This window comes from Sceloporus occidentalis, unplaced genomic scaffold, assembly GCF_023333645.1.
Source record: "Sceloporus occidentalis isolate IW3139 unplaced genomic scaffold, rSceOcc1.0.p SCAF_244, whole genome shotgun sequence".
Classification (NCBI taxonomy): domain Eukaryota; kingdom Metazoa; phylum Chordata; class Lepidosauria; order Squamata; family Phrynosomatidae; genus Sceloporus; species Sceloporus occidentalis.
Window position 1 is genome coordinate 953,117 of NW_028317224.1, and position 24,583 is coordinate 977,699.

Sequence of the window (24,583 nt, forward strand, 5' to 3'; positions counted from 1 at the left end):
GTCACAGTTTGTTGCTGAAAATAAAATAAACGCTGTGGCCTTTACACATTCCAAAAGAAAGTTGTGATGGTCTTTTGTTCTATGAATTAAGAGATGTGTGCGTGAGTATGGGAGTGAGTCTGGTCGTACCAATAAACAGTGCCTTGATCATGAATAAACAGAACTTTCTTGATGCAGGAGATCCATAAATCCAGAGGTGAGAGACATTTTGCTGTGTTTGTGAGTTGAAAACAATTAAATAAATATATGTGTATGTATTTCAGAGCCGTTGTTAAACATATCCACCACAATGTATCTATCTATTCGTTCTTGTGGCAAATCTTTATATTATACTGTATTGCCCAAATATAGGCTTCACTCCCCCCCCCCACACACTGTAAGTCTTTAAAGTGGGAGTGCGGCCTATAATCGGGGTTTAGCGCAGGGATGCCCAATTCATATCGCCAAAACAAAAAGAACGGGTGTTTTTTTTTTTCCCAGCAGGGTAAGGCTCCAGATCCCTCACAGCGCTGCAGGTGACCTGGATCCTACTCTCCGGCAGATGTCTGCGCGATGCGCGTAGACAACCTCCGCTGCTGGAACTTCAGCCGGGGCTTCTATGACAGAGCCCCGGTGTGACAAAACCTTCCAGTGCTCCACCATAGAAGCCCCAGTGGAAGTGCCGGCAGCGGAGGTTGTCTAAGCGCATCGCGCAGATGTCTACCGGCCGGCCCCGCTAGACACCAGGGAGTCTGGGGGTGCATTGGTAAGCCTGGGAGGTGGCATATACAGGGGGCAGGGCAGATTGGCATTTCTAGGGGGCATACAGCATATCTGGGGGGAGCATAACATATGCTGACTAACTGCATAATAGATACCAAAAATTTTAAACTACATGTATTACTGTTTATTAGGTAAAATACTGTTTTGCCATTCCACTAATGTGTATTTTTTCTTTAAAAATAAATTTTTCTTTAAAATAGCACCAAACTTTGAGGGTGCGGCCTATAATCAGGCGCGCCCTATATTCGAGCCAATACGGTATGTATTGTTTAAATAGCAATAAAATTTTAATTTTATTTATAGAATAAAAAAAGCAACATGTGTTTAAACTATGGATACATTATTTTCTTCTAAATTAATAATCTTATATAAGGGGTAAAATTAAATACAAAGAGGCACATAAAACAAAAGATTTTAAGACTCTTTCTATGGCAAAAAAAATAAATGGATGGGTTTGGGTATTCATCTCTACTTCTAATGTTGCATTTACCTACAAAATATTTAGTAATATGTATTCAATATATTTTCCAGTTTACTATGAACTACAAAATCAGTCTCTGCAGGCAAACTTTGGGAGAAACCAGACCACAGTCACCGAGTTCATTCTCCTTGGATTTCGAGGTCTTCAAAGCTTTAAGATACCCGTCTTTGTTTTACTTCTGATTTTCCATCTTGTAACGTTATCTGGAAACCTTCTTATCATATGGTTGGTTGTATCCAACAAGGCTTTACATTCTCCGATGTACTTTTTCCTTACACACCTGTCCCTATCTGACATATTTCTGACAATAAATATTATTCCTGAAGCCCTGTGGCTTATATGGCATGGCGGAGGGACTATGTCCTTTTTGAGGTGCATTGTTCAGTTTTATTGTTTTGCTTGCTCTGAAGCTTCAGAGTGTTTAATTTTGTCTGTAATGGCTTATGACCGGTATCTGGCCATCTGTTACCCTCTGCACTATAATTATCTGATGAACCCTGTGCTTTGCCGTACGTTGGTTACCATATCTTGGCTGTTGAGCTTTTCTGTGTCATTGACCGACACAGTATCAATAACTCAACTTCAATTTTGTGGACCAAATACCATTGACCATTTCTTTTGTGATTTCGCTCCAATACTTGATCTTTCTTGTTCAGACACCGCTTTTATTGAGGTAGGAGTTCTCATAATGTGTATACCAGTGACTGTCTGTCCATTGATCCTTATTGTAGTTTCCTATGTATATATTGTCCTTGCCGTACTTAGGATTCCATCCATAAATGGAAGATGGAAAACCTTCTCTACCTGCAGCTCTCACTTGACTGTGGTATCCATATACTATGGGACTCTCATAGGGATTTATATGATACCAGCCAAAGGAAAATCATTGAATGTCAGCAAACTCTTATCCTTACTGTACACAGTGGTGACTCCGATGATTAACCCGATAATCTACAGCTTGAGAAATAATGACATCAAGGAAGCCTTGAGACAAATGCTTCTTCAAATGTAGCTGTGATATATAAATTAAATACTACCATGTACCACACTAGATCTATAGTGTTCAAGGTAGAAATGGAAACAAATACTTGCATATAACCAGTGTGTGGGGAAAGGCTTAATGTTGATGTCTACAGAACATTTAGTAACATTCGTGATTACTATGGCTCATGAGACAATTTAATCTTGACAATGCAATGTCAAAATGTCATGAATCTATCTATAATAAGAGGCATGCTGGATTAAAATGACCAATGTTTATGAAAACACAGCAACAAATGTATTGTATATTTAACAAATATAACCGTGTTAATTTATCAAATTGGTAGCCTGAACAGGCTAACTGAATTTATTCCCTAAAATGATGATATTTGGTCCTTAAGAGTACAAACACAGGTGTAATATCGAACTTGCTGTGTGGCAATTGAACTTACTTGTGTAAGTTACTAGTGCACTGATGTCATACCTCAAGGACCCGTGCCACAGCCAATATGTGACACCTTTCACAAAAATTTGCACCCCCAACTAGGGGGTTATATTCTACAAATGGAGACCTTGGTCCAGTCAATACCATAGTTTGTGGTAAACAATAATTTTAGCTTACCTCACTAAGCTTTTTGGGTATTTTAGTATGGTTGTGAAATGACTGCACACCAAAAACCATTTCCAGGTTATAGCAATGTAACATTCCACCCTTTGCAGCCTGGTATACACACAACCTTGTGCTGCTCATTTCCATCAGCATCCACTAGTGGCCACCCTTGTCACTCTGAACCACTCAGAGTGATTATCATGTCCAGCTGCACTTTATTACCTGATCAACTCGTATCCCCTGCACCTGGGCTCCTATCAGACCTGTTCACCCGATCCGTGACAAGCAATGACATTTACATTACATTTATTTATTAATATACCAGCAGCAGATTATGTAGCACCGTTACAAATAGTGGGATAACTTAAAGTCAAGCATAATGACAAACTGGTACAAAAGAAAAAGAGATCCCTGCTCTTGTGAGCTTACAATCTAGTTGGTGGTTGAGAGGGATGTGAAACAATAGGAGATGACTGCTTGGATGGGGATGAGTTGATAGGGTCCGGATGATCTTGGTTGTACACTTCTCAAAAAAAGGTGGGTTTTCACAGAGCTTTTAATGGTGAGTCTGATGGGACGGGGAAGGGAATTCCTCAGAACGGGTGAAGCACAAGTGAAATACTGAATATTGAGTGAGAAGAGGCAACAGTAGGAGAGACACAAATCATGAGAGGAACAAAGAGGGGTGTACTTGTATAGGAGGATAGATCTATAGGTGCAGAGTTGTTTAGGGCTCTGTAGGTCAGAAGTTTAAATTTGATTATGAAGGGTATAAGGAGCCAATGGAGTGATTGGCATAGCGGAGCAGCAGATGAGGAACGGTGACAGAGAAAGATTATTCTAGCTGCAGTGTTGAGGATGAATTGCAGTTAGAAGGGAGTTGCAGTAGTTCAGATGGGATATCACAAGGGAGTGGATATTTTGGTTGTCTCTTGTATGAGGAATGGCCAGAGTCGGGATATGTTTTTCAGGTGATAGCGGCAGGATTTGGTGAGAGATTGGATGTGACTGATGAATGAGAGAGCAGAGGCAAAAGGTGGTCATTGTTGACCTTATTTGCATGAGCCTACCCAGAATCCTTTGTGGTTGTCACAGCACCATGAAATTTCTGAGGGGAAAAACAAGCAATCTTGTGTCTGTGAATGAATGTTTCATAACGCTTCTACTACCCCATTAATTTTAAGTGGAAAGGTTTCCCATCACCTTTACCCACCATCCCTGTTTAGGATGCAACTCTTCAGCATGAGGTTGTGACACTGGCTTAATACTTGACGCTTGGGGCAACCAAGAAATACCATTACATAAGTTATGGTGGGTAAAAGTGATGGAAAACCCTTCCACTAAAATTTAGAGGTATATATAGAAGCATTATTAAACCCTCATCTACAGACACCAGATAAGCCAGAAGGCTTGTTTTTCCCTCAGAAATCTCATGGTGTTGCCACAACCACAAGGGATTCTCGGTAGGCACATGCAAATACGGTCAACAATTATCACCTTTTGCATCTATATCCACTTTATACATGGATCCCTTGAAAGTAATTGCCCACTGTACAAGACAGCCTTTAGACAAAACTGGGGAAGAGGCGCAGTAGCCAGATCACCACTCATGGACAGCTCTTTCATCCTGGGACTCGTCAGCACAAGGTTGTCATACTAGCTTAATACTTGAGGCTTGGGGTAACCAAGAAATACCATTACATAAGTTATGGTGGGTAAAGGTGATGGAAAACCCTTCCACTAAAATTTAGGGGTATGTAGAAGCATTATTAAAGACTCATCTACAGACACATATATATATATATCACATATATATCAGGGTTCTGTATAGGCCCACCAATATCCCAGTGGTCCCAGTTACCTCCGTACACTCTGCAGGACGATACTGAGCCTCCACTAGCTGGGAGTTGGAGTACATGGCTTCGGTAGTGCTTCCACCCAGCTTGGCATCCAGGATATTGGGAACATATCTGAACTAGCAATACACACTGACGCAGAACTAACTTAAATATAACTTATTATTTCACAATATGGTGGGCTTGACAGGAGATAATGAGTTGATAAGAGAACATAGTTCCATCTCTTACATTTCAGTTCGGACTCTGGATCTCTTATGACTTGGTGGGTAAGCATGAACGCACGCGCACGCGCACACATACTTCCCCTGCCTTGTGTGCAGTGGGGTAGGAAGGTAACCAAACAATAATTCAATTGGTGTTTTGAATCATTTGAAACTTTATTTGCAAACCTAATGGCTGTATCATAAATTTAAGAAGTTCATTATGACTAGATGATAACATATTTCGATTTGGAAATCATGATCCAAAATTCTTTATTTAAATGATGTATTTTGTCTCTCAGTGGATTAGTTGCTGCACTTAAGGGGATCACACAGTGTTCTCTGTAGGCTCCTAACATCAATAAATTGTAATAAACCAAATGACATTTTGGATTTTCGAGAAACACTTTGTGTCCTGGCACTGGTTCTGTGTCCTGAGCAGACTCATATTGAGACATCTGAATAAACAGAACTTTCTTGATGCAGGAGATCCATAAATCCAGAGGTGAGATAGACATTTTTCTGTGTTTTTGCTTTGAAAATAATTATATAGATATTTATGTATGTATGTATTTCAGAGGCATTGTTAAACGCATCTACATCCACCAGACAAGCCAGAAGACTTGCTTTTCATGAATCAAAACATGTATCTATTAATCCTTGTGGGGAGTCTTTATATTATTCTGTTAAATAATTACTGTTTAAAGGACAATATAATTTCAATTAAAAAAACTAATAAAAACACTTCTTAAAACACTTAAAACACTTCTACTACCGGATACATTGTTTTCTTCTGAATTAATGACCTTATATGGCAAGGGGTAAAATTTAAAACAACGATCCATCTCCGCTAATACCCAATTTACTGGGAAATCACCTAGAAATTAGATCATATTTACAAAACAATAAAGAAGAAATTACCAACCTTAAAATCCAAACCTGAAAATGTATATCTGGAAAAACCCTTGAGACTTTAATACTGTATTTTGTCCGAAACATATTTTTTGTAGCTTTTATGACCGAAACTGAATTTTTGCTGAACCTTAACCTAAATCAGAAGACTCGAATTGTATTTTCAAGTATTATTAAGCAAATAAACCTTAGTAGATACGAGACACATAAAACATTTTTTTTTTTCTGTGGCAAAAAAATGGTTGGATTTGGGTATTCACCTCTACTTCTAATGTTGCACTTACTTACAAAATACTTAGTAATATTATTCAGTATATTTATTTTCCAGTTTACTATGAACTACAAAAGCCCTCAGTCTCTGCGGGTAATCTTTGGGAAGAACCAGACCACAGTCACCGACTTCATTCTCCTAGGATTTCGAGGTCTTCAAAGCTTCAAGATACCCGTCTTTGTTTTACTTCTGATTTTCCATCTTGTAACGTTATCTGGAAACCTTCTTATTATATGGTTGGTTGTATCCAACAAGGCTTTACGTTCTCCGATGTACTTCTTCCTTACACACCTGTCCCTATGTGACACATTTCTGACTTTATGTATCGTACCTGAAGCCCTGTGGCTTATATGGCATGGCGGAGGGACTATGTCCTTTTTGAGGTGCATTGTTCAGTTTTATTGTTTTGCTTGCTCTGAAGCTTCAGAGTGTTTACTTTTGTCTGTAATGGCTTACGACAGATATCTGGCCATCTGTTACCCTCTACACTATAATTATCTGATGAACCCTGTGCTTTGCAGTACGTTGGTTACCGTATCTTGGCTGTTAGGTTTTTCCGTGTCATTGACCGACACAGTATCAATAACTCAATTTCAATTTTGTGGACCAAATACCATTGACCATTTCTTTTGTGATTTTTCTCCAATGCTTGATCTTTCTTGTTCAGACACCTCTTTTATTGAGGTAGGAGCTCTCATAATGTGTATACCAGTGACTGTCTGTCCATTGATCGTTATTGTAGTTTCCTATGTATATATTGTCCTTGCCGTACTTAGGATCCCATCCATAAATGGAAGATGGAAAACCTTCTCTACCTGCAGCTCTCACCTAACTGTGGTGTCCATATACTATGGGACTCTCATAGGGATTTATATGATACCAGCCAGAGGAAAATCAGTAAATTTTAGCAAAGTCTTATCCTTACTGAACACAGTGGTGACTCCGATGATTAACCCGATAATCTACAGCTTGAGAAATAATGATATCAAGAAAGCCTTGGAAAAAATGCTTTAAGTTAAAGTAAGGCTTTAATACATATGTGACAGGACACCCTGTACCAGGTACTGGGCTCTTATTCCGGCCAGGACACCAGTGATGAACCCATTCAGTGCCATACAGAAACCAGCATTGTAGATGGAAGGAGGGATGCCGCTGCTTCAGAGCTGCGTTTTCACTGTGGCTAGCCAAAGTTTAGCTACACAGTGTGACTACTGTCCTAAAAACAACAAATAAGGATCATAGCAGCCCAACCCAAGCATCAGACAGCACTCATGTTAAGGTGAAAACGGGGCTCAGTTTATTTAGAAACACAGGGGTATTTAAACAGTACAAGGGGGTAATTTACATACAATACACACAGTTGTCCATCAAGTCCTCCTTTGCTCAGTATTTGCACTCAGCCCACCTTAGCCCAGTAGGGGCTCGATATTATAGTCTGTGGCGAGGATCGTAAACACAAGCGGTTCCCACCTATTGGATATCAGATCCAGGTGCAAATATTGGCCATGGAGCTCTGCGTCCTGTAAGTCCTTACCCAAATCTGCGTACAAGCTCCACAGTCTTTAGAAGCTCTGGTAATTGGGGAAACATGAAACTCTGTACCAGGGGAAGAAGGAGTCCTAATGGACCCACTGTACCTACTCCCCAAAAACAGAACCCCTTCCAAGGCCAGGGCCCATAGTCTGTAGGGAGGAGGCTGGCTCCTAGGCTCCTTCCAGGAGCCCAAGGCACAGAGACTTACATGTCAATAAAAATACATTATATACTTCTATGTATCACACGATCATTGTCCTGATCATTTGAGAGACCTACACATTGCTAGTGCCACACAAGTGACTTGTTTAAGCTACTAGTGAACTGATGTCATACCTCAAGGACCCACATCACTGCCAATATGTGACACCTTTGGCAAATTTGGCACCCCCAAACAAACCCATCCTATTCATAGCCAACTATGCTGTTTATATTCCACAAATTGAGACCTTGCTCCAGTTGATACCATAGTTTGTGGTGAACAATGCCTATAACTAAGTTTAGCTTACCTCACTAGGCTTCGTGGGTATTTTAGTAAGGTTGTGTTATATAGTACCAGCATATTCTGTAGCTGGGAAAACTTAAATTCACACACAATGACAAACTAGTACAAAATGAAAAAAAGGCCCTGCTCTTCTGATTCTCTTACAATTTAGTCACTGGTTAAGGGGGAAGTGAAGCAATAGTAGAGGACTGCTTGGATGGGGGGGTGAGTTGATAGGCTCTGGATGATCTGTTGAAGTTGTTGATCGTTCAGATGGCTTTGTTTGAAAAGGTGGGTTTTCAGAGAGCTTTTGAAAGTGTTGAGGATGGATTGAAGCAATAGCCCAGACGGGATATCACAAGAGAGCAGATTAATATTTTGGTTGTTTCTTGTGTAAGAAATGTGTAGATTAAGAATATGTTTTTCAGGTGAAGGCAGGATTTGGTGAGGGACTGAATGCGAGGGATGAAGGAGAGAGCAGAGTCAGTTGGGTAGTGGAGTTGTCAACCGTAAGCGATATGTTAGGAACTGTGGACAGAGCAGATGGCAGGAGTACCATATACTTCATCTTGGAGATGTAGAGCTTTAGGTCATGGAACACCATCCATGGTGCAATTCCTCAAAGACTGTCGGTGAGATGAGTTAGTAGAGGGTGAAAGGTCAGGAGAAATATAGATTATAGATTAGGGTGCATATCTGTATTTAGGCGGTACTGGAAGCCAAAAGGAAGATATCAGTTGTCCGAGGAAAGAGGTGTTGATGCAGAAGAGGCCTATCACGGCTAACCCATGAGCCAGAAAACAGGTAGTTCCTATTAGCAAAGGCCAAGCACACACACACAGGCCGAGCGAGGTACAAAAAGGGTAATCCAGAAAGCGAAGTCGGGTCAAAGGGGATCCGGTACACTAGTAGGCAGGAAAAATAAACGCTTGGGTATAGAGGCAAAGTCCAGCTCATACCTGAGCAAAGGTTTCTGGGAGAATGTAAAAGATTCTAACACATTTAACATCTCTTCTAACCCCAATAATATAAAAGGACCATATGTAATTATTGGTATAGGCAATAGTCAAAGATATGTAGTCATTGTTCATAAATAAATAATCATTGAGACATATTAATAGGATTTAATGATAGGGAAAAGAGTTTCCTTGACCTTAAATATGGAATGAAGGATTTGCTGAACAGGCATTCTATAGATAGGATAGTAACTTGTTAATGCATGGTATAGTTGTGACTGTAAAAGGGCATTACAGTATGCGTACAGTGACCACCTCGAATAGGGTTTCGACGTGTAAAGATCTTAGTGAGCATGTTTGAACACCCAATTAGGTGAAGACCAATGGACTGACATCATTATCCAAACCACATATAAGCTAGGCATTTGTATGACATAAGAGAGACATGGGAAGAGAGGTTGAGGAAAGATGTACTTGCCATCCACGGACTCTTCAGGTCCCGAACACTCTCTCCCTCCATCCTCAGGAATGGATAGGACAGATGTCATCAACTAAATTCCTCTCCAAGGTTTTGTAAGACTTGTTTTGCATTGTTTTTGTTATCTTCTTTTTATATTCTTCTCCTATTTTTGTTCCTATTAAATGTTTTACCTTTGTTTGCATCTAAGTGACTCTGCCTATTTTTGACACATACTCATATATATGTGTTGTTCCCGATACGAAGTTTGCATTGGCCCTATATTTTTATTACAGAGAACAGGGCTTACATTCATTTGGATTTGGCGCCAAGATGACGTCATGGTGACGGACATGTTGCCATAGCAATGCTTATACGCGTCTCTCTCTGCCTGCGTCCAACAGCAGCAGGGAGGAGATGTGTCTCCATGGTAACCTGCTAGCCTCTGCCGGCAGTGGAGGGGGCATGTCTGCACAGAGCTCCTGTCCGTGTCAGAGAGCAGGGGGGGGAGAGGAGACGTGTTCCTGTGTTCTCCTGAAGCTGGAACTAGGAGGAGGGTGAGTAGATTTATGGCAAGGCCCAAGAACTGTGCCTGAAGGACACCACAGACAGCGGTAGGGTAGTGTTTTTTTCACAACGAAGCACGAGGGCTTAAAAAAAAAAATCAATCTTTTGAAATGAAAGTCTACAGGACAGAAGACTGAATGTAGACTGACATGGCGCTATGTGTAATGTTCCTGCTACATACTGTTATGAAAAAAAAAGAAGTGTAAAGCTGTTGCCTTGCATGGTTCATAGTCATGCTGGACAGAGTTGGGTCTTACCAAAAGTCTAAGATCAGAAAACAAAGAGAAGATACTGTATGTGGATAGTAATTATTAGACTTGGGCACCAGGGGGCTCTTCGTCTTCATCTTCGCGCTCGTCTTCGTCAAAAGAAAAAATCTTCGTATTCCGCGAATAATCGCCCGTTCCTGTCTTCTCTTCGGGCAAATATTCGTTTTTTCTTCGTTTTTTCCGTACTGCAGCAGCTCTGGCGCCAGTAGTTTAAATGTGCGTATCAGCAATTCTATTGGTCCAATGAGCACACTACCATATATAGCTAATATATTCTCGGGCAGAATATTATGCTACTCAATGTAAAACCAACAGAGGGCAGCATTCTGTCCCATGATATATTAGCCATATGTGGCAGTGTGTTCATTTTCATTTATTAATTATTTAAATAAAATATATTCCCATGATCCGCTGGTCTCCCCGCTGCAACAGTTAAATGTCCGCACTCGCAGACATTAATTCTGTCGAACTTGCAAACTCTTTTTTTCTATTTATTTTGGTTTTTTTTTTTGTATTAAACCATTACATGAAAGGATCATGGGAATATATTTGAATAAATGCAAATGAGCACACTGCCACATATGGCTAATATATCCTCAAGCAGAATGCTGCCCTCTGTTCCATATGCTTGAAATCCAGTTATTTATTATGCTACTTAATGTAAAACCAACAGAGGGCAGCATTCTGTCCGAACATATATTAGCCATATATGCTAGTGTGCTCATTTGCATTTAGTCAAATAAAATATATTCCCATGATCCTTTCGTGTAATGGTTTAATACAAAAACCCCCAAAATAAATAGAAAAAAAGAGTTTGCAAGTTCGACCAGCGGATCATGGGGATATATTTTATTTAAATAATTAATAAATGAAAATGAACACACTGCCACATATGGCTAATATATAATCGGACAGAATGCTGCCCTCTGTTGGTTTTACATTGAGTAGCATAATATTCTGCCCGAGAATATATTAGCTATATATGGTAGTGTGCTCATTGGACCAATAGAGTTGCTGATACGCACATTTAAACTACTGGCGCCAGAGCTGCTGCAGTACGGAAAAAACGAAGAAACTGCAATGGTTTTACATTGAGTAGCATAACAATTTATTAAGCTACTCAATGTATCTTACCAATAGAGGGCAGTATTCTGTCCGGAGTTATAATAAGTTTGTTGGTCGCTGGCACGGACTTTTAACTGTTGCAGCAGGGTCCCAGGTTTTTTTTTTCTTTTCTGCATAGCAACTAGTGATAAGTGCGAGTGACCCTATTAGTCACTTGCACGGCCCTTTACCCTACGGATTTCTGCTCCTATTATCCAGAAATTTTGGTGCTTAATTTCTTTATATTTTATTTATAGTGCTTTTTATAGTTATATTTATATTCATTTATAATTCTTTGTATGTCTTTGGTGTAGAGGTCTTTGCCCAGTTTTGGTTCTTGGGCCCTTGGCCGGTTCCTCCCAGTGTCTTTTCTGCTACCTCTGCCACATGTGCTCTCTTTCTCCGGCGACCATCTTGGTTTCTATATTTCATTAGTTTTTGAAAGATTAGTTCAATCCTGTCTTAATTGAGGTGACCCCTGTGCCCAGGGTGTTTGTCTATTTGGAGGGGAGCCCTCCGTTTTGAAAAATATCTGTTGTTTCTTAGAGTGGCAGTTCTTTTACCTCTGCCACCTGTGCTCTCTTTCTCTGGTTTTTTTGTATTTAAGTTTATTATACAAAACTGATTATGATAAAACAGACATCACCCTGTTTTAGCAGGAATACATAATTCGGTAATATCGATACAGGTTGACGATAAGTAGTACTGCGACGCAGCGCAGGGCAATACACGTTACAGTACGACTTCAGTTACGGAAAGCTCAGTAGAAGCAGTGTACAATTACATTTCCAGACGTGGCGCATATGGTTAGCACTTGGTGGAACATAACCTGGGGAAATGGGGGGGAGGGGGGGCCGAGGAGAATGGGGCTAGTCTTCAGCCTCTAGACTGTCCTTGAGAGAGTAGTCTCTCAGCAGGCTGTGGATAAGCCTGCGGCAGTCACGGACTGTGACCTGCTCCCTCCTCAGCACCAGGCGGTTCCTGGCAAACCATAGAGCGTCCTTTACACAGCACATGAGACGCCATGCATCCTCAATGGCGCTCTCCGTGTGTGTTCCTGGAAAAAGTCCGTAAAGTACCGAATGGTAGGACAGGTACTTTCTCTTGATAGAGTCCTTGAGATCCAGCTCCAGGGCTCTGAACAAGGCCTGTGCAAACGGGCACTGCCAGAACAAGTGAAGGGAAGTCTCCTCCTCCACAATGCACTGTGGGCAGTGTCTATATCTGCACAGCCCCCTGGCATGCATAAATGTCCTTAGGGGGAGGCCTCCCTGAATGGCCATCCATGCCATGTCCTTATGCCTGTTGGTTAGCCTGCTCGACGACACGTTAGCCCAGACAGTCTTGGCTGTGGCGTCGGGGAGCCCTGGGATGTTCTCGATAGTGTCTTTGGCTCTGATGAGCTTGTGGATCACACGGGGTAACCACAAGTCTGGTTTAACTCCCTCCAGTTGGTGCTCCCTTACAAATTTGCCCACGTCCGAGTAGAACCAGGGCATGGTCCAATTGTAAGGGACGGAGCTGTCCCACTTTTCCCACTTGAGCTGCCTCCACAGGGGCAGCAGGAAGAAGCGAGACATGGAGTTTCCAGCAGAGCCTTTCACTACGTCTCTGAGAGTCCTGCGCACGCAGTTGCACACAAAGAAGGTCCTCAGCATGGTAGGGATGTCAGGCACTCCTTTGCCTCCCTTGCCGGGTTCCTTGTACATCACTGCGCGCTTTACTCTGTCCATTTTGGAGCCCCAGATGAAGTGGAAAACTGCTCGGTTGATGGCTCGGTGAATGGTGACCAGCAAGGGCCAGGCCTGAGCCACGTACTGCAGCACGGGAAGAATCTCGTTGCGCAGCACCAGCACTTTCCCTTCGATGGTAAGGTCTCTGAGGCTCCACAGCCCAAATTTCTGCTTTACTTTGTTGAGTCTCTCCTCCCAGCTTTTCAGGGCCGCGCCGTCTCTGCCGAACCAGACTCCCAGGATCTTTAGGAAGTCGGTTTTGACGGGAAACGGGATCGGCTCAGAAGTCAGGTCCCACTGCCCGAACAGCATGGTCTCCGACTTCCCGCAGTTGACCTTTGCGCCTGAAGCTCGGCTGAAGTCCTCGCACGTCTGGACGAGCGCTCTCACCGACCGGCGATCCGCGCAGAAGATGGTCACGTCGTCCATGTAGAGCGAGCACTTTATCTCCTTCTTGTCTCTGCCCGGCGCGGTGATCCCTCTGATCTCTGGGTTCCGTCTGATGCACTCGGCGAAGAGCTCTATACAACAGACAAAAAGAAGAGGTGAGAGACGGCAGCCTTGTCTGACCCCAGAGAGGACCGGGAAGGGGTCAGTCTTCCAGCCGTTCACCAGCACCGAGCTGCGGATATCAAGGTACATCAGGTTAGCGTAAGAACAGAACATCTCCCCCAGCCCAAACCTCCGCAGTACCTGACCCATAAAACCATGAGACAGTCGATCAAATGCCTTCTCTTGGTCTAGGGTGACCAGAGCGGCACGGACGTTGCGGTCCTTGATGTAGTAGATCGTGTCCCTGATGAGGGCCAGGCTGTCCGCGATCCGGCACCCTGGGATGCCGCAGGTCTGGTCGGGGTGGACGATCTGCCCGATGACTTTCTTCAACCTGGTGGCTAGTACCTTGGCGAGGATCTTGTAGTCCACGTTCAGGAGAGAGATGGGACGCCAATTTTTCAGGTCGCATCTCTCCCCCTTCTGATTGTACAGGATCGTGATCATTCCCTGCTCTCTTTCTCTGGTGGCCATCTTGGTTTCTATAGTTCATTAGTTTTTGACATACAGCCATTTATACACGGAGAATTGTGTAGAGGTTTAATCCTGTCTTGATTGAGGTGAGCCCTCTATATTCCCTGCCCCAGGGTGTCTATTTGGAGATGAGCCCTCCATTTTGAAAAACATCCGCTGTTTCGGAGCAGCTTATTTATATACTGTCATGGGCCAGCATGCATTGCATCCTTCATCAGTAATAATGGATAGACTTGTGCATTCGTCTTCGGGCGAACATGAAAACGAACACGAAGAGTCAGTTTTTTTGTTCGTTCCGAAAAAACGTAGACGAGAATACAGTGCCGGTAAAATGAAGGCAAAGACGAAGACTCACACACGAAAAATCTTTGTGATCGTCTTCGTCTACTAATCTTCCCGGTCCCTTCCCCATCTAGCCTACCTTATCTTCACGGCATCGCGGGAGTTGACTGAAGTGGAAATCCTCAGGTTGGCAGTCATAGGTTACAGGGCAGTGCGAGCGAGCCTATTGGTCACCTGCAGGGTCTTCCTCTGGCATCAACGGACACCACTGGTCTCCCCGCTATGTCAGTTAAATGTCCGTGCCAGCGACCAACAAAGTTATTATGCTACTCAATGTAAAACCAACAGAGGGCAGCATTCTGTCCGAAGATATATTAGCCATATGTGGCAGTGTGCTCATTTTCATTTATTAATTATTTAAATAAAATATATTCCCATGATCCGCTGGTCTCCCCGCTGCAACAGTTAAATGTCTGCACTCGCGGTGATTAATTCTGTCGAACTTACAAACTTTTTCTTTTTATTTATTTTGGGTTTTTTTGTATTAACCTATTACACGAAAGGATCATGACAATATATTTTATTTGAATAAATGCAAATGAGCACACTAGCATATATGGCTAATATATGTTTGGACCACATCAGCCCCTGTGGCCCCGGCCACTATCCCTTTAGATTCTGACCCCAAGAAATCTGAGGAGGCAGGCCACTCTAAGCGCCCTTGGAAGGGTAATAGTGCCTCTGCTGGTAAAGGCAAGGCCCCAGCAAAAGCATCCAAAAAACCTCTGCCACCTACCTGCCCTCTGGATATGAGGGTCCTTTTCAACTCCCACTGTCTATAGTGGATGCATGGCAGGTGGACTCTGCGGATGAGTCTGAGCTTCTGTTAACCTGGCTTCGTCTAGGACCATAGATTCATGCTTCGTCTGTGTCTGGTGGATGAGCCCCACCATAACGAACCCCATTACTCTATGGAAGCATCCATCACCCCCATTCGGCTTCTACCTTGATGGACCTCCTACGGATGGACCCCCGTCTGACAGAGCTGGGATCAATGGATCTCGTTGCGGCAGCCAACAGTCTGCAGTTTGGGAGCGCTTTTGTGAAGAAGCCTGACAGGCATGTGTCCCTGATGGCCTGCGAAGTTCTCCATGATAAAGGTGTTCCAGACTGGCCCTTGTTTTTCCGGCGGGGCCATGTCGCTAGCCGCTCATCCTATCAAGGCTCAAGGGCTTTCCAGCAGGCACAGCCGGCCTATCACGGTTCCTTCCAGCATCGCTCTTTCACACCTAGAGGAGGAAGTAGAGGCAAAGGTTCCACCGTTTTTCCCCAGGGGTCGCTCTGGATTTGCTTACCTCCGCTTACTTGTGCTCCCTTAGCCTGGGACAACACACTTTCCCCGGTTCCCCAGTCACTAGCCGAGACTCAGTGTAGGGTAAAACCAAACGAAGACTGATTTAATTCTCACACACAAGACTGGATATATCCAGCAAAACACATATTAACATAAAAAAAGATATTGGGATACAAACCGCCCTCTTAATCTGCCTCCCAGAGACAACAGGGGTAGTAACGGGATTAATAATACAATAGGGTCCCAACCCCAACTATCTAATACTGGTTTAAATCAGTTCCGGGGATGGCCGGGGTAAATGTGTGTAGTAGTGGAACTGGGGAGAAGGGGGGGCAACATAATAATGCACCATGGGGTGGAGAGGTCTGATATTAAATTAAAACAATGGAGGTCACTCCCTGGTTGCAGATTCTGGCTGTCTGCTGGAGATAATCCCCTCCGCAAGTGATGAGATGATATTGCAGGGGGTAGCCAAAGAAGTCCTTACAGTCAGGCCTCTGCAGTGTTCCCAGTGATGGAGGGTTCTGTCAAAATAACTATAACTATTTTTTAATCACTTGGTAACAATCACTGCTTCAACATCATCTTTATCTAAAAGCAACCAGAGTAAAGCAAGCCTTACTCTACACAATCTTAATTGACTCCTACAGCGAACAATACATTTTAGAACAATTCTATCAGTTCGAACATTTCATTTTTCTTCCAATATGTTTGAAATCAATGAGACGGAAGTGATAGAGATTCTGCTGTTGGGTTTCCTGAATCCTCGCATTTCTAATGTTTTTCTGTTTGTTTTGTTTCTTCTTATCTACATGCAAATAAGGTCAACAATAACAATCTGGATCACTCTACAAGGTCCTACCATCTAATGACTCATTTAGTCGCTGTACACCCGGAATTGGGGAAGGAGGAAAAGGAATCTTCTCTTCTCCCGTATAGCAGCTAAAATAATAAATATCATTATGCTCACATGTAATTATACAGTACATTTACCCACCAAAATAAACCCCACCCCAGCTGAAGACTGAAGATGGTTGACCCTAAGCATCCCCAGGGTCCTTCTTGAGTGCATGGCTGGGTCATGTAACCCCTTCCGCCTATACATCTCCAGTGGTCTCTGCTCTTTGCTTATCCTCTTGCCCCATAACACTGCCATTAAGCAGCAGATTATGAAAACTTTTTTTACCACCATTAGATGCCAAAGAATATACAGTATGCTGTAATACAAAAAAATCCAAATCTTCAGGTTACTTCAGGTTACAAATTAATAAGATGTGTTGGGATTTGTCATTATTGCTGTAACGAGGCTCCTTCACTGCAAATCCCCAGTGTTCTTGTACAGAGACAACGTCATGTTCTTTGCACAGTATAAAGACCTCTGAAAGAGTTATTGGCTGTTATTTCACTGAATTTCTGGTTACAGAAACTAAGCCGGGACTTACCAGAAAATAACATTTCCAAATTTGCTTGATTTTTATCAAAATATTGGAGAAGACCTTTATTTAAACTTCCTACCAGGTGATGGAACAGGATGCAGCAGAGAGATACATTCATCAAGCGTCCATATTTTTAATCTGATGGTAAAAATGGGAAATAAAATGCAACTAAATAACGCTTATTTCTAATTCTAAATGCATTTATTTTGTTTTGGTAATTCCCTTTGTCTCTTTACTAAAATACCAGGCAAAATTTAAAAACATTGAATATTTTAGATTATTTTCTCTACTTTTCTATTATATTATTATATTCCATATATTTCTCTTGGATGTCTTAGTTGGAACTGCAGATATGTGAGTCCAGAATGTTGACCAAAATCGTTCTCTTGATTTCTCAAATAAATTGCACTTTTTGGCCAATGGAACATTATTATGGGTTTTTTCATAATTTTACAATCAGTATAATGATCTATATGACATTTTGTAATTCAGGCTGGATTAAAACAGAAATGCACACGATTGAGTCTAAAATGAGATGATTTGTTCAACTTTTCTTGTTATTTCCAATTTGTTAACAGGTTTTGGATACAGACTGGAAACCTCTAATATCTTTAATCTCAAGATCTCGAAACATAAATTTGACTGCTTTTTCCAGTATTTGGAGCACTGAAGAGGACTGGATAACCAGAGAATAACTTGGTTTTACTGTTAATATTTTCTTAATAACTTGGTAACAATCACTACGTTAACATCATCTTGGTGTAAAAACAACCAAAGTATCTGCTTTCCTCACGAAGAGTGCGTTTTCGTGTTCGTTCCGAAGACATGAAGAAGAGAAGACAGTGCCGGTAAAACGTAGGCGAAGACGAAGACTCCTGCTGGCGACCAATAGAGTTGGAGCAGAGCTGCTGCAGTACACGTTAACCCCGTATTAACCCCTTAACCGGAAAAAACGAAGAAAAAACGAATATTCGCCCGAAGAGAAGACAGGAACGGGCGAATATTCGCGGAATACGAAGATTTTTTTTTTGACGAAGACGAGCACGAAGACGAACACGAAGAGCCCCCTGGTGCCCAAGTCTAACAATTATTCAAGCGCAACTTCATCCTACAAGGGTAGGGTGGAAAAAAATGTGCGTTTAGTAAAATTCAGCTCAAATATTTTTATTTTTTTCGGGGTTGCAGAATATGTTCAACGAGTCAGAAGTGGTAGAGATTCTGCTGACGGGTTTTCAGAATCCACAGATTTTAAACGTTGTTCTGTTTGTTCTGTTCCTTGTGATCTACATCTTGACGTTAGTCGGGAACCTGCTGATTATTGTATTGGTGGCAAAGTTTCAGAGGCTGAAATCTCCCATGTATTTTTTCCTCACTCAGTTATCGGTGTGCGATATCCTTGTATCCACCATCATAGTCCCCAACATGCTCCATGTTATAATTAATGGAGGAAGCAGAATATCTTTGACTGGCTGCATCTCTCAGTTTTACTTTTTTTCTATTTCAGAAGCCACAGAGTGTTTTCTTCTCTCAGCAATGTCCTATGACCGGTATTTGGCCATTTGTCACCCCCTGCGTTACACGTCCATCATGGGTTTTAGGCTTTACCTCCAACTCATTCTCATTTCTTGGCTTTTGTCATGTATATCTTCATCTTCTGTTGTCCCATTCCTTTCTGTTGTAAAGTTCTGTGGACGTGTCATTGACCATTATTTCTGTGATCTTGCTCCCCTTATAGAGTTGTCGTGTTCAAAGCATACTCTTGTTGAACTTTTAGATTTTGTGTTGGCTATCCCCTGCATTGGTGTCCCATTCTTCTTTGTTATTTTTACGTATGTCTCCATTTTTATCACCATCCTTGGAATCTCCTCCAGTATTGGGAGACAGAAAGCCTTCTCCACCTGCAGCTCCCACTTGATTGTAGTGTGTGCCTACTATGGGACTCTAGTAATAGTTTACATTGCCCCCACCAAAAGGCATTCTATTAATAAATTATTCTCTCTTCTATTTTCAATGCTATGCCCATTTTCTAACCCAATTATATACAGTCTTAGGAATGAGGATATCAAAATAAGTTTGAAAAAGTTTATGTCAAAGAGCCCAAAAATCTAAATTGTCTGTCCTTTGCTTTTCTCTTTCAAAGATACAGAAGAAGAGATAAACACAGCAAAATTGGGTTTTCTTCTTTGACCCGTGTGGTTACTGGCATTCAAAGCTCATTTCTAGTTTAGATGAGATATTATGGGGAATTGAGACCAGATCTTGTCAAGTACATTCTAGCTACCCCATATTGTTCCCCCACATTGTTAGTTAATTGTGTTCACTAAACAAAATTGTTACACTTGATAATATAATTTGCAACCAATATACAGTATATTGGTAATAACGCTAAGCTTACATTGGTAATAGTAAGAAATTACTTAACACATAAGAGTCATTCAGGTATCTGATGTACTTTGCCCATGAATTCTTTCACAATATGTACTGCAACACAGGGTATGGGCACATAGTAACGGATTGAGCAAGACACCAAAATGCCATGGTGGAGTCGGGTCCCCTGAAAAGGTTCCACTTTTCTGTTAAGGGGGGGATAGGATGAAGATTTCAGTGGTCATTCCCTTGGATGGAAGGACCAAGAAGATTCGGCCATCCTACACGCCTTCTGGCCAGAGGTGGAAGGAAGGGGTCACAAATGCCTTCATAGAGTGCAGCCCCTTGGCACTTTTTTTTTATTTTTTTTTTATAGCTGAGCCACTGACCTTGGGGCTTCAATAAATAAAATATAAATGTGCTATATAAATGACTGAACTTTCAGTTCTGACATTGTGACCTTTGTCTTGATTGTCTACTCCCCATCTTGACCCTTCTCCATTTCCCTGGTTCTTCTGGGGACATCAGTAATGTTATATCCCAAGGCTCTCATAAAGAAGCCAACATGTCCTATTATGGTGTAAATGACTCAAATGGGGAATCAGATTGGACTACAAGTGTCATGTATCTTTCAAATTGAAAATTATGTTTGCTAAGATATTTATGGATGTTTATAACATTTATGGAAAGTTGCTTTTTCTCATAGAAGGCAAGAATTTATTGGATAGAGAAGAATAATTAGGTTTTATAGTCATTCATTTTCAATTTGCATAACAAGGCTTGTGAATGTTTGTATTGTCTCTGAAAATGTCAGTGAAAAGGTGTCAGGACTGGGATGGGAGCATAAGGCAGGTAGTGCAGTCAGACCCAGAAGCAGGCAATCCGTAATACCAGATCGCAAAGTCAATAATCAGTCCAGAGGGTCAAGGTAGACTGCACTGGTCTACAATGGGTTTGTGACAGGGCCAGGCTAACAGGCTAATATTTTTGTGTGAAGTTTAGATGTTATAAGGTGTTTTATTTTATAACCGGCCCAGAGACTGAATGTGGCTGCAGCTCCAGCCCTTCCAGCCCTGTAACCTGGCTGGAGCTCTTAATCGCCAGTACAGCCCTGTTTGCCCAGACAGCAGCCTCACTACATGGGGGATAACATAGGTGGGGGAAACCCATTGTATCCCTTAATCCCTTAATCCCCTCCCCCTGATACATTGCCTGAGTACTGATGGAATTTGTGATGGGATGTGAGCTGATAGGATTGGGGGTTGGGTTCAGTGCACATTGAGAACAAGAATGTTAATAGAATTAATGATCTATATAAATATTGTGTGGTTTTAATAAAAGTTGTTCTTGTTTTACTACGAATGGTGGTCTGACCGTTCCTTGGATAGCAGGAGCTATCTGTATGAGGGTACTGACTGGCGATTCCTCAGCCCTCCAACAGGGATACCCAGCCTTGGGTATGGTGACCCTGTTACAGGGTTAACAAGCCAACGCTGTGGGAAACAAGATAATCTAGTTAGTAAGCCAAAAATCAAGCCGCGAGGTCAAGTGAGTTCAGCGAGCTGTAGCAAGGAACACAAGGTGAATCCCAAGGACCTGGACGAAGGTAAGGGACCCCTGAGCTGCATGAGTGCTGGTCTGGTGGGCCTGACACTCTAACTAATTAGTAAGTGTACATTTAAAATACAATAACACTGAAATCTAGCAATCTCAGAAGGTTTCTAGAAACATTTTTAGGGGGCGATAGGATCCTAATATAAAATCTAGATCTTTAAATGTTATATGGGGAACATCTGCCAACCATTTACTTCCTTTAACCTGGAACAATCCCAACCCAGGAATAATATGCATATGAATCCTGGATGTAGAGAGGATAGTAAAAGGACTAAAAACGAGAACAATCTGCTTGTCAGTAAGATGGGTTTTTCATAGATTGTAAAGTTTGGATCACATAACTCTTCGCCTGGCTGAACCACTATGGACAGAGATGGAATGCATGCAAGTTGATTTTTTTTTATTCGTTTTGCCAGTCGGCTTTACTGAATGTCCGAGCTGGACTTTTGTCCAGCATATGTGAGTACTCACACTCACACTTAAGTGAATAGACTTGTTCGACTAGAATCTGGGTCAATCATTTACTTGAAATTACGCAATACAGCTCTTATCCTCTTGCCCCATAACACTGCCATTAACCCCTTCAGGACCCGCTTTTTGATACTAAGGCAGCAGGGGAGGGTTGGAGCTGCTCTCCACACTCATGTGGAGACAGAAGAACCCTCTCCCCCTGTCTCTGAAGCTGCCTCTGGCAGCTGGGACGCAATTGCTTCCATGCTTCCATGCCTATAGGAGTCATCAAAGGGCTTGTGGGGGCTCGTTTTTGCTGTTGCTGGTCTGCCTGGAAGCCCAGGCAGACCACCAGCAGCAGAGCCCCATACAAAATGGGAATTAACCATTAAATACGGTATATGTTTATGAACAGTAGACAAGTCAAGGTGTTCCTTTTGTTCACCACCAGACCGGTGGTTTGACAGTTTTCAGGCTTGTTAGTGACAAGTTTAGGCCACTGACATTGATCAGGGGGACCGATTAATAATCAGTGACTTAAAATGTGATCAGGTAATAATTATGTATTTTTTTATTAATATTTTTCCCCACAATTACCCTAGATGACCCCCTCACTCTTTCTAAGGCAGGGTCATCCAGGGGATGCCATAATTGGCCAGGAGTGATCTGATCATTATCAGCCAACTTAATAAACTCACAGCATTTGACCTGGAAGCGTCCTGGACTTTCAGGTCAGTGCTGTTATTTTTTTTAGATATTTTTTTAACTCTTTCAATGCTGATGCTCCATTGGAGCACAGCATTGACAGATATTTAGTCCCCACAAGCTTGTGGGGACAAATGTTAACCCCTGCAATGCCGCATAGCGGCATTGAAGGAGTTAACACTGCACTGTCGCTCTCATGGAGCGATCAGGCAGCAGGGGAGGGTTGGGGCTGGTCTCCACACTCATGTGGAGACCGAAGAACCCTCTCCCCCTGTCCCTGAAGCTGCCTCTGGCAGCTGGGACGCAATTGCTGGTCTATAGACCAGCGATTGCAGGGACGAGTTTCTTTGATCACTCCTGTAGGCTTCCATGCCTACAGGAGTGATTAAAGGGTTGTGGGGGCTCATTTTTGCTGTTGCTGGTCTGCCTGGGCTTCCAGGCAGACCACCAGCAGCAGAGCCCCGTACAAAACGGGTAATAACCTCTAAAATGCCGCAATCGCTGCCTTGAAGGGGTTAACACTGCACTGTCGCTTTCATGGAGTGATCAGGCAGCAGGGGAGGGTTGGGGCTGGTCTCCACACTCATGTGGAGACCGAAGAACCCTCTCCCCCTGTCCCTGAAGCTGCCTCTGGCAGCTGGGACGCAATTGCTAGTCTATAGACCAGCCATTGCAGGGAGGAGTCTCTTTGATGACTCCTGTAGGCTTCCATACGTCCCGGTCTGGTGGTGACATGTGAAAAGGAAGTACCAGGTACGTCCCGGTCCGGAAGGGGTTAAGCAAATTATGAAAACTTTTTTTGGCACTATTAGATGCCAAGGAATATGCAGTATGCTGTAATCCAAAAACAAATCTTTAGGTTACTTCAGGTTACAAATTAATAAAATGTGTTGGGATTTCTCATTATTGCTGTAACGAGGCTCCTTCTCTGCAATCCCCAGTGTTCTTGTACAGAGACAACGTCATGTTCTTTGCACAGTATAAAGACCTCTGAAAGAGTTATTGGCTGTTACTTCACTGAACTTCTGGTTACAGAAACTAAGCCGGGATTTACCAGAAAATAACATTTCCAAATTTGGTTGATTCTTATCAAAATATTGGAGAAGACCTTTATTTAGTCTTCCTACCAGGTGGTGGAACAGGATGCGGTGGAGAGATACATTCATCAAGCTTCTATATTTTTAATCTGCTGGTAAAAAAAAGAAATTCATGCAAATAAATAACATTTATTTTGTTTGTAATTTTAAATGAGATCCATCCTTATGTCGTAGTATAACTTTAAAAAAAACAATTGTGAGTCTAGAATGTTGACCAAAACTGTTGTCTTGACTTCTCAGCTAAATTGCGAATTTAGGCCAATAGAACATTATTATGTTTTTTTTTTTTATAATTTTACAATCAGTATAATGATCTATATGACATTTTGTAATTCAGGCTGGGTGAAAACAGAAATGCACAAGTCTACATGTTGATAATAAACAAATGATTGAGCCTAAAATGAGGTGACTTTTTCATCTCTTCTTGTTGTTTCTATTGTTTTAGCAGGTTTTGGATACAGACTGGAAACCTCTATCTTTGATCTCAAGATCTTAAACTATAATTTTGACTGCTTTTCCAGTATTTGGAGGACTGAAGAGGACTGGATAACCAGAAAATAACTTGGTTTTACTATTACCATTTTCTTAATAAGTTGGTAACAATCACTACGCTAACATCATCTTGGTATAAAAACAACCAAATTATCTTCTTTCCTCTACAACAATATTCAAGCGTAACTTCATCCTACAGGGGTAGGCTGGAAAAAATGTGAGTTTAGTAAAATTCAGTTCAAATATTTAATTTTGTAGTAGTTGTAGAATATGTTTGAAATCAACGAGACAGAAGTGGTGGAGATTCTGCTGTTGGGTTTTCAGAATCCACAGATTTTAAACATTGTTCTATTTGTTCTGTTCCTTGTGATCTACATTTTGACGTTAGTCGGGAACCTGCTGATTATTATATTGGTGGCAAAGTTTCAGAGGCTGAAATCTCCCATGTATTTCTTCCTCACTCAGTTATCGGTGTGCGATATCCTTGTATCCACCATCATAGTCCCCAACATGCTCCATGTTATAATCAGTGGGGGAAGCAAAATATCTTTAGCTGGCTGCATTACTCAGTTTTTCTTTTA